General features: G+C 42.1%; 1 protein-coding gene across 1 annotated transcript in view; it reads left to right on the top strand.

Annotated features, from left to right (window-relative positions):
* Positions 1-17,160, top strand: part of pipox (pipecolic acid oxidase) — a gene marked incomplete at both ends in the record, with an annotated part of 137,268 nt that overhangs the window by 49,050 nt on the left and 71,058 nt on the right. The gene's annotated exons all lie outside the window — the stretch shown is intronic.

Genomic DNA, 17,160 nt, shown 5'->3' with positions numbered 1-17,160 from the left:
GAACATAATAGTATTTTATTTGAGTATTTACTATTATAATATTAGTAGCCAATTAATTTGCAGCCTGTCCTAGGTTCTGATTGGCTCTCTAGGTTAGCACTTTAGCTTCTGATGCTGTGGTGGGCACTAGTCCTAACATTGCTAACTAAACTTTTAGTCAGAGAAAAAACGTCACGAGTCACGACTATTTACGTCCACGTGCTGTAAGGAATCAGGAATACGGAAAGCACATTGTCTTGTAATAGAATGACTGAAATCACTGCAAGAACTAGTATAGGCTAGCTAGCCCTCATGAACCGGCACACACCAACAGTAGAATATGCACTAGGCTACTGCACGCACCTGTCATGTTACTGTTGGTTCCTTCCACTTGAACTTCATCATCATTAGCAGCAGCAGCTACTCTAACGCCAGCCCTTCCTCTACTAAACATGTCTGTAATTTTAGAACATTGTTCTGCGTCTTTTACTAGCAATTCTAGCTTTTTCAGCTCCACCCTTTCTTTTTTTGCATTCTCCATTTCTGCGCTTCTAGGCCTACTCGCGGTTGGGAGGAAACGTGAATCTCATTCACTGATGTCTCATGTCTCATTCAAGACTGGCTAACAAAAGCATGTCTTTCACTTAACACCAAGAAAACAGTGTGTATGATGTTCACAAAGTCACCAGTAGAGGTCACTCACTCTAATGTGTTTCTGGGAGAGGCGGAGCTGGACATTGTACATTAATTCAAGTATCTTGGGGTCACATTGGACTCTACATTGACCTTCAAAAAGTAATGTGAAGAAAGTGACAAACACAGTCAAGTTTAACATCGAAAACTTCAGGCAGATCAGGCCCTGCCTGCCAGTTAATGCTGCAAGGATGTTTCTGCATTCAATGATTTATCACACATCGAGTACTGTTTTATCAACTGGTCTCTTTCATATGTCACTACTCTTACACCAATAGAATTACTCTACAAAAAAGCCATAAAAGTATTTGATAGGAAACCAATTTCATTTCATCACTGTAATGTTTTAGAAAAACATAACATGCTAAGTTTCGAGAATTTCCAAGTTTTCAAATATACTTGCTTCATGTACAAGGTTCTGCATGGACTTGCCCCTCCCCATTGAATGAGTTCATCCAACAGAAAGCAGACACTGGCATTACCACCAGGGCCATCAGTAGAGGGGACTGTAAGGTGCCTTTTCGGTATACTACCATTGCAAAAACTGTGTTCTCTGTTAAAAGTGGTAACTACTGGAATAGCCTACCAGTTGTGATTAGAGAGTGCCCTACATACTCCATGTTCAAGACCCATCTTAAACTGCATCTTAAGGCAAACCAGAACTGTGATCATTTTTAATCTGATTTAGTTTATGCAACTTGTTTATTGTTTTATTGCCGGCCCACACACAGGCCCACACACCGGCCCACATAATGGCCCACACACCGGCCCACATACGGCCCACACACTGGCCCACACACTACACCGGCCCACACACTACACCGGCCCACATACGGCCCACACACTGGCCCACACACTACACCGGCCCACACACTACACCGGCCCACACACTACACCGGCCCACACACCGGCCCACACACTGGCCCACACACCGGCCCACATACTGGCCCACACACTGGCCCACACACCGGCACACACACTGGCCCACATTAGTGGCCCACACACCGACTCACACACCGGCCCACACACCGGCCCACAGACTGGCCCACATACTGGCCCACACATCGGCCCACACACCGGCCCACATACTGGCCCACACACCGGCACACACACTGGCCCACATTAGTGGCCCACACACCGACTCACACACTGGCCCACACACCGGCACACAGACTGGCCCACATACTGGCCCACACACCGGCCCACACACCGTCCCACATACTGGCCCACACACTGGCCCACATTAGTGGCCCACACACCGACTCACACACTGGCCCACACACTGGCCCACACACCGGCCCACATTAGTGGCCCACACACTGGCCCACACACTGGCCCAAAAAAAAAAGTAAAAAAAAAAAAAGTAAAAAAAAAGTATAATTTTTTTTTTTTTTTTTTTTTTTTTTTTTTGGACCAGCCCACTTTGGTTCCGGCCCATCGGGATTCGTCCCGAACGTCCCGATGGCCAGTCCGCCACTGAGCACAGCCATGGAGAAAATGCCACTAATTCCCGCCAGGAACGGGTCAGATGACCCGACAGCTTATATGAGAAATATGAGAAAAATAAACAGTGTAAACTATATGATTACCTCTGAATATAAAAATATGAGGTTTACCACAATGAAATGTAGGTTTGAGTGACATAAAAAAAAAAGTGTTTAAAATAAAATAAAAATATTATAATTTAAAGAAAATAAAAATGTTGATGGAAGAGCTACACATTGACGGGCAAAGAGCCACATGCGGCTCGCGAGCCACGGGTTGGCCACCCCTGCGCTAGACGATCGCAAAGTGCTGTGACTTTCGTCTGTTCCTGAAGTCATTTTGAAATTTCAGAAACCGTGCCAGATAAAATGGGTACTTTTAGGAAAAGTCATTGAGTGACAGAGCTGGAGCTCGACCGAATGACGAGGATACATTTATTGAAAATGCCTAGGGGTCATTTGACCCCTTGTCGGCTGTGCTAGTGTTAACTCTCTCTCTCTACCTCTCTCTCCCTACCTCTCTCTCTCTACCTCTCTCTCTCTACCTCTATATCTACATCTCTATCTCTCTACCTCTATCTACCTCTCTCTCTCTACCTCTCTCTCTACCTATATCTACCTCTCTCTCTACCTCTCTCCCTACCTCTCTCTCTACCTCTCTCTCTCTACCTCTATATCTACATCTCTATCTCTCTACCTCCCTATCTACCTCTCTATCTACCTCTCTCTCTACCTCTCTCTCTACCTCTCTATCTACCTCTCTCTCTCTACCTCTCTCTACCTCTCTCTCTCTCTCTCTCTCTCTCTCTCTCTCTACCTCTATATCTACATCTCTATCTCTCTACCTCTCGATCTACCTCTCTCTCTCTACCTCTCTCTCTACCTATATCTACCTATCTCTCTACCTCTCTCTCTACCTCTCTCTCTCTACCTCTCTCTCTCTCTCTCTCTCTCTCTCTCTCTCTCTCTCTCTCTCTCTCTCTCTCTCTCTACCTCTATATCTACATCTCTATCTCTCTACCTCCCTATCTAAGTAGTGGGCAGCTTGAATTGCCAGGTCCTAAAACCAACGCTTTAAGGAGATCTTTTATTTTTAGAGCATTAACTCTTTGGAATAACCTGCCTCAAAACCTCTGCTGCATTTACTGTAGATTCAATTTAAAAAATAATCTTAAATTGTTTTTAAATTGTTTTTAACACTGTAAAGTAATTATTTGTTTTTGTTTTACACTGTAATGTAATTTTAGCTATCTTAATTGTTACAGTAGTTTCATTATGCATTGTGTGTACTGAATCAAATCAAATCAAATAAAATGTATTTATAAGGCCCGACAACACACGTTAATGTCCCCATGGGCCGTACAGGTCTTCTTTAAACAAGTCAAGAAGAAAACATAACAATAAGTCAAGAACAGAACAAGAACACCATAAGGTCCAAACATTTTTAGATGAATGCAAATAAATGAAAGAATGCAAGCACTCCCAGACATACCCCACGTGAAGGTAAGGAAAAACTCACTAAAACCTAACAATAGGGAAAAAAGCTCCACAGGCAGTGTGGAGGAGAGAAACCTTAGAAGGGCCATTCAAGGGGGGATCTCCCTTCTTAGATGTTGGTGATAGTAGTGTTGCAGACGGACAGTTGGTAAGCATGCACTCATGTGTGTAGTGAAACACAGATGAGTGCATGCAATAGCAACTGAACATTTTGAAAGATTAAAGATAGAGCTAATAGCGATAGCAACTGAACATTTTGAAAGATTAAAGATAGAGCTGATAGCGGATCTATTTGAGGCACAGGGGCGGCGCAAAGAGGGTCACGTCCTCCCCGTCTTAGTCACGGGACATTCAACACTCCGGTCATTGCTCAGGGACAGCCGGAGACAGGGAGATAGGGGGCGGCGCAGAGAGGGTCGCGAACTCCCCGACATCATCGCGGGACATCCGGCACTCCGGTCACCACTACGAGACCTCCGGAGACAGGGGGGCACACAGAGGGGGTCGCAACCTCCCGGCCTTCATCACGGGACGTCCGACACTCCGGTCAGCACTCCAGGACAGCAAGTCATAGGGGGACAGGGAGACGGGACAGGCGTTAGACAGCTCATGAGATTGTAGTGGGCGGACATAGCAATAGATACAAGTGGTAAGCATATATGTGAATGGAGTAGATATATGAAGTAAGCGTATTATGTGAATAGAATAGAAGTACTTAACCCAGCAATGAAACCGCGTTGACTGTTAATCTGTTAACAGTCTGTTAATACTGTTAATCAGTTGACAGGACCACGGACAGACGACGGTGAATAACTGATCCAAGGCCTCGGAGGTGCATGTAGAGCAGTCACTACAATCTTGGCCAAGACCCGAGGCATCCATCACCTTAGTCAGCGCCAGGAGACGGGCACTCAGAGAGATAGGGGGAGGGAGGGGGGGGGGAGGGAAGGGGGGGGGGGAGGGAAGGGGGGGGGGGAAGAGTTAGAGAGTTCCCATGTTTGTGGTGCTGCAAAAGAGCAGACATGTAGTACCCTGTAGTGCCATGTAGTACCATGTAGTCCCTGTAGTGCCATGTAGTACCCTGTAGTACCCTGTAGTGCCCTGTCGTACCCTGTAGTACCCTGTAGTGCCATGTAGTACCCTGTAGTGCCCTGTAGTACCATGTAGTACCATGTAGTGCCATGTAGTGCCATGTAGTACCATGTAGAGCCATGTAGTACCCTGTAGTGCCATGTAGTACCATGGAGTACTCTGTGGTACCATGTAGTACCCTGACTTGTAGTACCCTTGTAGTACCCTGACTTTTAATAATTTTGTTTTTGCAATAATAATTGTTTTTGTATGTTTTTTTGTGTGTGGACCCCAGGAAGACTAGCTATGGCACCAGCTAATGGGGATCCCTAATAAAATAAAATATATCTACCTCTCTATCTACCTCTCTCTACCTCTCTCTCTTTACCTATCTCTCTCTACCTCTCTCTCTCGCTCTACCTCTCTATCTACATCTCTCTCTATCTCTCTACCTCCCTATCTACCTCTCTCTACCTCTCTCTACCTCTCTATCTACATATCTCTCTATCTCTATCTACCTCTTTATCTACATATCTATCTATCTATCCCTACCTATCTACCTATCTCTACCTCTCTCTCTACCTCTCTCTCTACCTCTCTCTCTACCCCTCTCTCTCTCTATCTCTATCTACATCTCTATCTCTCTCTACCTCTCTCTCTCTACCACTCTAAGGTCCAGGGTTCGATTCCCGCTTGGGGACCAGGTTTCCATGATGCCAGTTACCCAGGTGGGGTATCTCCCAGGCCTTTCTGTGTGGAGTTTGCATGTTCTCCCCGTGCTCGCAAGGGTTTCCCCCCCCCGATAAGATAAACCCAATGGAAAAACATGCACAACAATAGATCGCTAACGCTGTGGCGTCCTTGACGAAGACGGACAGGAGCACTTGGATTGGTCCCCTGGCGCGGCTCACGTTGACGCCTGTCTGCTCCCGGCTGCCCTTGGGGGGGAAGGACGACAGGATGGGTTAATCGCAGATATGAATTGCATGCATGCATCGCATGTGTGCCGATTGATGACCTCGGAGCAGGTCCTAAATTATTATTATTATTATTATTACTCTCTCTACCTATCTCTCTACTTCTCTCTCTACCTCTCTCTCTCTCTCTACCTCTCTATCTACATCTCTATCTCTCTACCTCTCTCTACACCTATCTCTACCTCTCTACCTCTCTCTGCATCTCTCTCTACCTCTATCTGCCTCCCACTCTCTCTACCTCTCTCTCTCTACCTCTCTATCTACATCTATATCTCTCTACCTCCGTATCTACCTCTCTCTACATCTCTCTCTACCTCTCTCTACACCTATCTCTACCTCTCTATCTCTCTACCCCTCTCTCTCTCTCTCTCTCTCTCTTTCTCTCCCTCTCTCTCTACCTCTCTCCTGTGTGTGTAAGCATAATGTGTTTCAGTGGGTATGCAGTCTCAATTGAAACAAGGCAAACTCATTGGGGTGATTTTTTACCTCAGGTTTAAGTTTTACTTGGCACCTACCATACAAACGTACACGTACACTGCAATGAAATATTTCCGCTGTGTATGTACAGGTGTATTATTATTATTATTATTATTATTATTATTATTATTATTATTATTATTATTATTATTATTATTATTATTATTATCTTTAGCTTCTACCTCTCTCTCAAATAAATCAGATGACGTGGAGATAGCCGCTTGTCTGGAGCTCTGTGGGTTTGCCTGGACACGGCAGAGAGAGGAGACTGTTGTGCGGATGGCTGCAGTCTTTTATGATCCTTTCGGCCTTGACGCTGCACCGCCCACTATAGATGTAATGAAGAGGAAGATAAGATAAATCTGATCTTTATTTATGACCCGTGGGGAAATCCGGGTCTCAAAGCAGCAACAGGAGAGAGGGGGAGGACGGGCACAGGAAGGATCATGAATATGATATAATATTAAAAATGAATAAGGATAAAGGTCTGATCTGTACTTGATCACTGAACAGGTGACACATATGTACAGTATACTCTATCAATAATATCACTATGCACATAATACAGTACAGCCCAACCTGGTATAATATACAGACTTCATCCTCTAAGTTAACCCTCAGGTACAAATATATATAGCTAACCTAAGTCTACCCTGGTATAAATAAACAGATTATCAATAAATATAAATGCGCGTATACAAATACGATCGAAAATGTGAATAAATTGCTTACTTTTTAACTTTTTACCTTTATTTAACAAGGCAGGTCAATTAAGAACAAATTCTTATTATCAATGATGGCCTGGTGAGAGGACAGAAGGTCCCCTTGAAGGGTAACAGGGAAAAGGGGACAAAAATAATTAAATAAAATAGAAAAGAGACAGATGGTACATACATCACAGAGGTAAGGGAAATCATTAAAACACACATCAAACAAACCACCAAATAAAATGACATGATACATGAAGCGGAACAGTCAAAATACAGTTTTAAAAGGCTGGGTGTGTAATATATAGAGAGGAGAAGGGGGATCAACATGTGCAACAGTCAGCTATAGGGACTTAAACACATGAAAATAAATAAATGAGTGAATGGTCGGTCCTTGTGCAAAGTGAGCCAGAGTGTGTGCAGGGTAACCTTAATAGATAGAATAGAATATAAATACTAAATCCAGAGGGAGATTCGGCACTACAGATCGCTCACATTGAACAACAATAAACATTGAACAACAATAAACATTTAGATAGTCAATAGGACTAAAATAGGAATATATATATATAATATTAATAACTAGACAATTCCGCGCGGGGGAAATTGTGAAAGTGTGGGTGACGCCTGTGCACCGCCGGCCAACAGGGGAGAGGGTCTCTCGCGAGTCTCTATGACAAACGGTACACTATTACACTATTACACACTAATACACTATTACACTATTACACACTATTACACTATTACACTATTACACTATTACACTATTACACACTATAACACTATTACACTATTACACTATTACACACTATTACACTATTACACACTATTACACTATTACACACTATTACACACTATTACACTATTACACACTATTACACTATTACACACTATTACACTATTACACTATTACACACTATTACACTATTACACACTATTACACTATTACACACTATTACACTATTACACACTATTACACACTATTACACTATTAGACTATTACACACTATTACACTATTACACACTATTACACTATTACACACTATTACACACTATTACACTATTACACACTATTACACTATTACACACTATTACACTATTACACACTATTACACTATTACACACTATTACACTATTACACTATTACACTATTACACACTATTACACACTATTACACACTATTACACTATTACACACTATTACACTATTACACACTATTACACACTATTACACTATTACACTATTACACACTATTACACTATTACACACTATTACACTATTACACACTATTACACTATTACACACTATTACACACTATTACACGATTACACTATTACACACTATTACACTATTACACTATTACACACTATTACACTATTACACACTATTACACACTATTACACTATTACACACTATTACACTATTACACTATTACACACTATTACACACTATTACACTATTACACTATTACACACTATTACACTATTACACACTATTACACTATTACACACTATTACACACTATTACACTATTACACACTATTACACTATTACACTATTACACACTATTACACACTATTACACTATTACACACTATTACACTATTACACTATTACACTATTACACACTATTACACTATTACACACTATTACACTATTACACACTATTACACTATTACACTATTACACACTATTACACACTATTACACTATTACACTATTACACACTATTACACTATTACACTATTACACACTATTACACACTATTACACTATTACACTATTACACACTATTACACTATTACACACTATTACACTATTACACTATTACACACTATTACACTATTACACTATTACACACTATTACACTATTACACACTATTACACAATTACACTATTACACACTATTACACTATTACACACTATTACACAATTACACTATTACACACTTACACACTATTACACTATTACACACTATTACACTATTACACTATTACACACTATTACACTATTACACACTATTACACTATTACACACTATTACACTATTACACTATTACACTATTACACTATTACACACTATTACACTATTACACACTATTACACTATTACACTATTACACACTATTACACTATTACACTATTACACGCTATTACACTATTACACTATTACACTATTACACACTATTACACTATTACACACTATTACACTATTACACTATTACACTATTACACACTATTACACTATTACACTATTACACTATTACACACTATTACACTATTACACACTATTACACTATTACACTATTACACACTATTACACTATTACACTATTACACTATTACACACTATTACACTATTACACTATTACACACTATTACACTATTACACACTATTACACTATTACACACTATTACACTATTACACTATTACACTATTACACTATTACACACTATTACACTATTACACTATTACACTATTACACACTATTACACTATTACACTATTACACACTATTACACTATTACACACTATTACACTATTACACTATTACACACTATTACACTATTACACTATTACACACTATTACACTATTACACTATTACACTATTACACTATTACACACTATCACACTATTACACTATTACACTATTACACACTATTACACTATTACACTATTACACACTATTACACTATTACACAATATTACACTATTACACACTATTACACACTATTACACTATTACACTATTACACAATTACACTATTACACACTATTACACTATTACACTATTACACACTATTACACTATTACACCGAGTACAATGGCACAATCCGCAAGTCTCTACGACAAACGGTTCAAGAGATACACTGAGGGGGTGTGGTCTAAGGGGGCGTGGTCTAATGATCGGGGGAGTGGTCAACATCGACCAATGAAAGGTGGTCAACATCGACCAATGGCACAATCCGCAAGTCTCTACGACAAACGGTTCAAGAGATACACTGAGGGGGTGTGGCCTAAGGGGGCGTGGTCTAAGGATCGGGGGAGTGGTCAACATCGACCAATGAAAGGTGGTCAACATGGACCAATGAAAAATGAAAGAGGATATCCCTACTGAGTACAATGACACCCGCAAGACAGAGGGCGCTGTCCAGCAATTCTCCACTTGCACAAATTGAAAGTAGGCACTTCCGGCTGACTTCCGGTTGCCAATAGTACTTCCTGTCCCATCCAAATACATTGGTTTTAGCTACTTTTCTCCCCTTATTTAAACAACTTTGTCGGCACAGAGAGGCAATGAAACGTTTGTATTATTATAGTATAGAATGTATTTAATAAGCAAACGTTTGTCAGCAGGGTTTTTGGGCTGTATTTCATGTAAAAACGTTTACTGTTAGTTTCCTTGCTCAGCCAGCATTAGCCTTCATTAGCTAACAGAAGCTAGTGGTTAAACAGGCCGGATTAGCTTTGAGCTAACTATCTTTCCCGACCCATGTATTCCCATTCTAAACATAACGTCAGTTTACAAAACATGACCTGTCTATATAACGTTGAGGAACAAATTATAAGTGTGTGGGTGTGTGTTTTGGTGAACATTGGACTGCAAACAGAAAATGCATCACAGTTAGACAGTAGCTACTGTTAGCTGCCCTCCGGATTAGCTTTGAGCTAACTATCTTTCCCGACCCATGTATTCCTATTCTAAACATAACGTCAGTTTACAAAACATGACCTGTCTATATAACGTTGAGGAACAAATTATAAGTGTGTGGGTGTGTGTTTTGGTGAACATTGGACTGCAAACAGAAAATGCATCACAGTTAGACAGTAGCTACTGTTAGCTGCCCTCCGGATTAGCTTTGAGCTAACTATCTTTCCCGACCCATGTATTCCCATTCTAAACATAACGTCAGTTTACAAAACATGACCTGTCTATATAACGTTGAGGAACGTTATCTCCCGGGACGAGTAGCCACGTTAGTTAGCCAGCAGGGATGAGAGCAGGGGACTGGGGAGGGAGACATGGTGAGAGCAGGGGCCGGGATGAGAGCAGGGGGCTGGGGAGGGAGACATGGTGAGAGCAGGGGACTGGATGAGAGCAGGGGGCTGGGGAGGGAGACATGGTGAGAGCAGGTTGCTGGCTAACTAACGTGGCTACTCGTCCCGGGAGATAACGGCGCTGCCTGGCTGGTTGTTGGCTAACTAACGTGGCTACTCGTCCCGGGAGATAACGTTCCTCAACGTTATATAGACAGGTCATGTTTTGTAAACTGACGTTATGTTTAGAATGGGAATACATGGGTCGGGAAAGATAGTTAGCTCAAAGCTAATCCGGAGGGCAGCTAACAGTAGCTACTGTCTAACTGTGATGCATTTTCTGTTTGCAGTCCAATGTTCACCAAAACACACACCCACACACTTATAATTTGTTCCTCAACGTTATATAGACAGGTCATGTTTTGTAAACTGACATTATGTTTAGAATGGGAATACATGGGTCGGGAAAGATAGTTAGCTCAAAGCTAATCCGGCCTGTTTAACCACTAGCTTCTGTTAGCTAATGAAGGCTAATGCTGGCTGAGCAAGGAAACTAACAGTAAACGTTTTTACATGAAATACAGCCCAAAAACCCTGCTGACAAACGTTTGCTTATTAAATACATTCTATACTATAATAATACAAACGTTTCATTGCCTCTCTGTGCCGACAAAGTTGTTTAAATAAGGGGAGAAAAGTAGCTAAAACCAATGTATTTGGATGGGACAGGAAGTACTATTGGTAACCGGAAGTCAGCCGGAAGTGCCTACTTTCAATTTGTGCAAGTGGATAATTCAGTACTGCAACACAGTGATGGGCAATGATGGGTTAAAGTGGATGAGGTCATTGGCAGCTCAGCCACGAGCCACACAGCTGAACCAATCATGAGTGAGCCATGAGCCACACAGGTGAAGCAATCACTATGACTTGCATATTTTCTATCCAATGCATTTCTATGGAGGCAGATGCATGACTGCATTGTCACATTGATTAAAAGAAAACTATAAGAGATGAAGCGTTGTGACGCGCACATGAGCACTACAACGAGTAGGCGAAGGGTTGTGCGCGATATTGTGACATTCGTGCGATATTGTGGCACTCCTTCGGCGATCGGAACAGAAGGCTAAAAAATAGTGTGAAAAAAGTGATTTCTAGAGTGCGATTGCATGGCGGTCAATGGGGAGGAGAACCTTCAAACAAATGGTCGTCAGTTGAGATAGAAATGTCCAATTCCATTTATTTTTCTTTTGTGAGCGGGCTGACAGCCGTGTCATCGTTTTGATGTGTTTGTTTTATTTCTACGTCCAAAATTGAGATCACACTCGCAATTCACCCAAGGTAGGGGAAAAAAGATTATTTCAGCTGCTACACTCTAAATTGCAATGCATTTCCAATGGGGCCGAAATTTTACCGTTTAAAGTCGATTCGTAGCCAGACGGTGCGGTGAAACTTTACGAGTTCGAATACCGGAGTTGACATAGGCAAGCCGCTCGTTTTGATACCTTTCATGTGTATGGGGCGCGAACGCTCTGGCACGAGTGGTGTTTGCAAAATCGGTGGAATAAAGAAAGAAAGAAAGAAATAAAAAGAGTATAGATATCTATAGTGTGGGTGGCAACCTGGCTTCGCCAGGTCACCCACACTAGGGCTGACAGCCGTGTCATCGTTTTGATGTGTTTGTTTTATTTCTACGTCCAAAATTGAGATCACACTCGCAATTCACCCAAGGTAGGGGAAAAAAGATTATTTCAGCTGCTACACTCTAAATTGCAATGCATTTCCAATGGGGCCGAAATTTTACCGTTTAAAGTCGATTCGTAGCCAGACGGTGTGGTGAAACTTTACGAGTTCGAATACCGGAGTTGACATAGGCAAGCCGCTCGTTTTGATACCTTTCATGTGTATGGGGCCGAACGCTCTGGCACGAGTGGTGTTTGCAAAATCGGTGGAATAAAGAAAGAAAGAAAGAAATAAAAAGAGTATAGATATCTATAGTGTGGGTGGCAACCTGGCTTCGCCAGGTCACCCACACTAATAATATTAAAAATAAGAATAAAATAGAATAAAGAATAAAATATGGCCCGGGATATACATTCTGGTATGTCTATATACATAAAGATCTTAAATATACAACTATCCAGCCAAAGATATACAGAAATATACAGTAAAATGTACAGTAATGTAATGTAGAAGTAATGTTCAGTTCTAACAGTTCCAACAGTTCCAACCGTTGTCCAGCGGTTAACCAAGTCAGTCCTTGTCCTTGGGTTGTAGAGCTTGACGGCTACTGGCTCAAAGGACTGACCGAGGGAGTTGGTCTCGGACGGTGCACCTGACTGAGCTAACCCCTCCCTGCGGTCCTGAGAGGTGCTCTTCCGGTACCCGCCTCTAGTCTCCCCTGACAGGATGCTCTCTATGACGCAGATGTAAAAGAAAAAACGTATTTGGTCTCTTGTCCTTTAGTTCTTGCCCTGGGTTTTCAATTCTGGGCCTTTCCTGAAATGTCCAACAGTCGAAATGGGATCATATCTACAACATGTCCTTGGACTGGCTTATCAGCTTTTCGTAATTATGAACTTTGCATATCTGTAGTCTGTACAGATGTCAAGCTAATCCAGACCTTCCTCATTATCGGCTAAAAGGCTGACTTCTGTGCCTATCCAGTATCCAGACATGGCTTAGCGGTCAAACTATGGCCCAATGCCTTTTGAAAGGTATTGCCTGTTAGAGTGTATTAGCACTTTGCCCATTTCAGCCATACAACTCAGCATTTTTCTGTGCATATTTGAAACAAAGACCCCTGTGAAACAAACTGAACTTGTATAATGGCAAAGAGTGTGAGCTCAGTTCACCTTCTAGTCTTCTTGGTGGGGTGATTCATGTTGATTCACTTCAGAGTGTTCACATTTTGTGCAAAACATGCTGACTATATCTGTCTGAGTTCACTCCAGTGGCTGGATCAGACCAAATGTCACCCAAAACACCTTTAAAGTGGACTGAGTATAGTTCATTTATTTAATGAATGTATTTAATTTATTCATGTATGTACTGTAATTGTGACTCAACAGTTAGGCAAGCAGATTTTTTATTCATTTCAGATGGTCTCAGTGCTGACTAGTCACTCTGCGTTCACTTCAGTGGCTTGTTACAGACCTTGGAACATGGTGTGTTTGGATTAGTACTGGGAATATGACACTTAAAGCTGCAGTAGGCAACTTCTGAGAAATGAGAGTGAGTTGACCTGCCCAGCAGAAATAGAGCGAGCTCTGCATCACTTTTCAAGCCCATGCAGCGTAACAAAGCTTTCCCACAGACTCACAGAGGCACCAGCAGCTTTAAGCTGAATTAAAAAAAAATAAGAAATATTTCCCAGCCTCTTATTTGCAGCTACACCGTGTGTACCTTTTGACGAGGAACACGACGGTGGTCTTAGTTTTACAACGTGACCCCAGGAACACCACTTAGCCCAAAACCGCTGTGTGGCCAAAGGCATCAGCTCCCTGCATTCAATCAGAAGTACACACAATGTGCAAATCCACCTGCCGAACAGAGGCTGGGATTTATTTTTCCACTGAGCGTGAAGCTTCTGGTTCCTCTGGGAGTCAGTGGAGGGGATAAAAGTGATGTCGAGCTTTCTCTGTTTCTGCTGGGCTCTTGCTAATTTCTCCAAAGTTGCCTACTGCAGCTTTAATACTTATTTAATACTTCAAAAACACAAGGAATAAGCTGAGAACACACGCACCATAAAAGCAATGTCATTCAAAACCCTCTCAGGGGTCTGGCCCCTGGTTCAACTAATATGAATAACACTACATCACTCCAGTTCCAGCAGCCCGGCCCTCTCTGTTGCCTCCACGACTCTCCAGTTTCCCATTACATTGTGACTAACCCCAATCTAGGACCGGTTCAACACACGGTATACAGTGTAATGTCCTTGTGTGTGACTGCTGTAGTGTAATCCCATCGGCCTGCAGTTCTTCACATTAGCGTGCAATAATGGATCCCTTTAATCCCAGAATCTGCTCCCAGAAGTCAGTTGGAATAATGAGAAGCAGAATTAGGGCTGATTATGGTCAAAGTCAAAAATATTTGACAGTATTAGTTCTTTTTTTTCATGCTAATTACATCTTTTGAATGTATTTAATGAAAATACAGTTGTCATGGCGCCTTGCTTTTTCATTCAAAAGGTATTTTAATCCAGTTTATATCCCAAAGTCTTAATATTTTTGCAAGGAATAACTTAAAGCAACATATATATAATCATTTGTAGCCTATTAGTATTATATTCATCATGATGGTATAGTCAAAATCCATACCTTTGCATGAATTCATGAAGGTTATCTTAAAGGGATAGTTCTGACTTTTGGAACTCTAGCCCCTGTTTCCTACTAACCAGTGATGATGTTGATCCATAGATCAACAATAGATAGTGGGGCGGCGTGGCTCAGGGGTACAGCAGGTTGTCCAATGCTCAAAGGGTTGGTGGTTCGAATCCCGCTCACGCCCATGTCCATCCCACTGCCGTTGTGTCCTTGGGCAAGACACTTAACCTACTTGCCTCGTATGAATGTGTATGCATGTGAATGAATGTTGGTGGTGGTCGGAGGGGCCGTAGGCGATGATTATTCGCCACGCTTCCGTGAGTCTGCCTCAGGGCAGCTCTGGCTGCAATTGTAGCTTACCACCACCGGTATGACTGTGTATGAATGAATAATGGACTCTGTACGCGCTCTGGGGTCCTCGTGAACATGAAGAGCGCTATATAAATCCAATCCATTATTATTATTTTATTATAGAGTCCTTTCTCAGCACAATCCATGCTGTTCCTCACACTAGCTCCAGCTAGTTACAGTGTAGCCACAAACTAGTGCAAAGTCAATGGGGTCAAGCTTGTTGTCTGTACACGCCAGCGTTGTAGTACTCGAGTCCAGGACTCGGACTCGAGGGATTTTCAGGCCTCGTGACTCGACTTGGACTTGACCACTGATGACTCTGACTTGGACTTGGACACAAGCACCACTTACCAACCCCAGGCATCAGCTTTTGTTCCCTGCTCCCTCTCTGGTCTTTTCCACGAGTGGGAACACCTTGCGCTGTTCGTTAGTGTTCAGGTGAACATGGTATTATTACAGTGTCCCTAGTGGTGCGGTCAGTGATTAACTACAGAGAAGTCACATGGCACGCCGCTGAGGGGTTCGGCATGGGGCCGCACATCATGAGGGCCTTCTACAGAGGCAACCGCATGGTTTGGAAACGCCAGCCAGAAGGACCGCCGAGCACTGGAGAGAGTGGTGCGAACGGCCGAAAAGACCTGCAGATGTAAGCTACCCCCCATAGACAGTCTATTCACAGAGCGGTGCGTCAGCAAGGCACACAGGATCCTGAAGGACCCCAGACAGTTTGAGTTCATGCTGTGACGGAGAGAAGATAATCTCCCAATTCAGATACAATTGAACACAAACGGTTCCAAAGATATTAATATTTCTCTGCATATTTTCACACCACCAACAAAGTACTGGGCCCGTTGTTTCGGAATGGATGTTGGTGCGTCTCCTCTCCTCTCATGTCTGTGCTTCTCCTCTCCGATACCCGAGACAGAAAGTACTTAGCCAGTGGCCACTCCCCTCAGACGCAACTGTCGTTTTTTCACACAGCGAGGAAAATAATACTGTAGGACAATCTAACAATAATTAACACATTTACAAGTTGTATTACGTTTAGCAAATAAGGAGACATATAGAGAACATTTCAAAGCACTCAAAATTGCCAATATCTCCATGTCAACCTATTTCTGAATTGCGTGACATTTTGGGGTTTTCTGAGGAATCGCGAGCTCCTTAACAAGACGGGTTAGACTGTGCCGGGTCACATAGCATACACATAAAAGCACCTTAAGTGAGTTACGCACCACACAAGCACACTTTTTACTTATCCACTGTCTTTTACCTTGTATTGTATAGAACCTAAAAAAAGGCGTAAAAAGGCAGCAACGTTAGCCGTGCCGCTTGGTCTCCCTTTAACACTTTCAGTGCTGGCCGTGTTTTCCTTTTTACCCTGTTGAATGCCACCGATCCACGGCCAATGTTAACGTTAATATCGCCTAATCTATGTTTTAAATTATGGATATGTGTCTAATCTGCCCGTTGCTTATCAAAGACTCATTTGCCAGTCAACATTGGCAAGGCAGATTGTATTTTTATCGCTTCATTTCCGTTTGATAGCATTTTGAAAATCACCCGTTTTC

The sequence above is a fragment of the Notolepis coatsorum genome (assembly GCF_963971535.1).
Source record: "Notolepis coatsorum genome assembly, chromosome: 1".
Lineage (NCBI taxonomy): Eukaryota > Metazoa > Chordata > Actinopteri > Aulopiformes > Paralepididae > Notolepis > Notolepis coatsorum.
The sequence above is the reverse complement of the archived record's forward strand: the minus strand, read 5'-3'. Positions and strand labels throughout refer to the sequence as shown.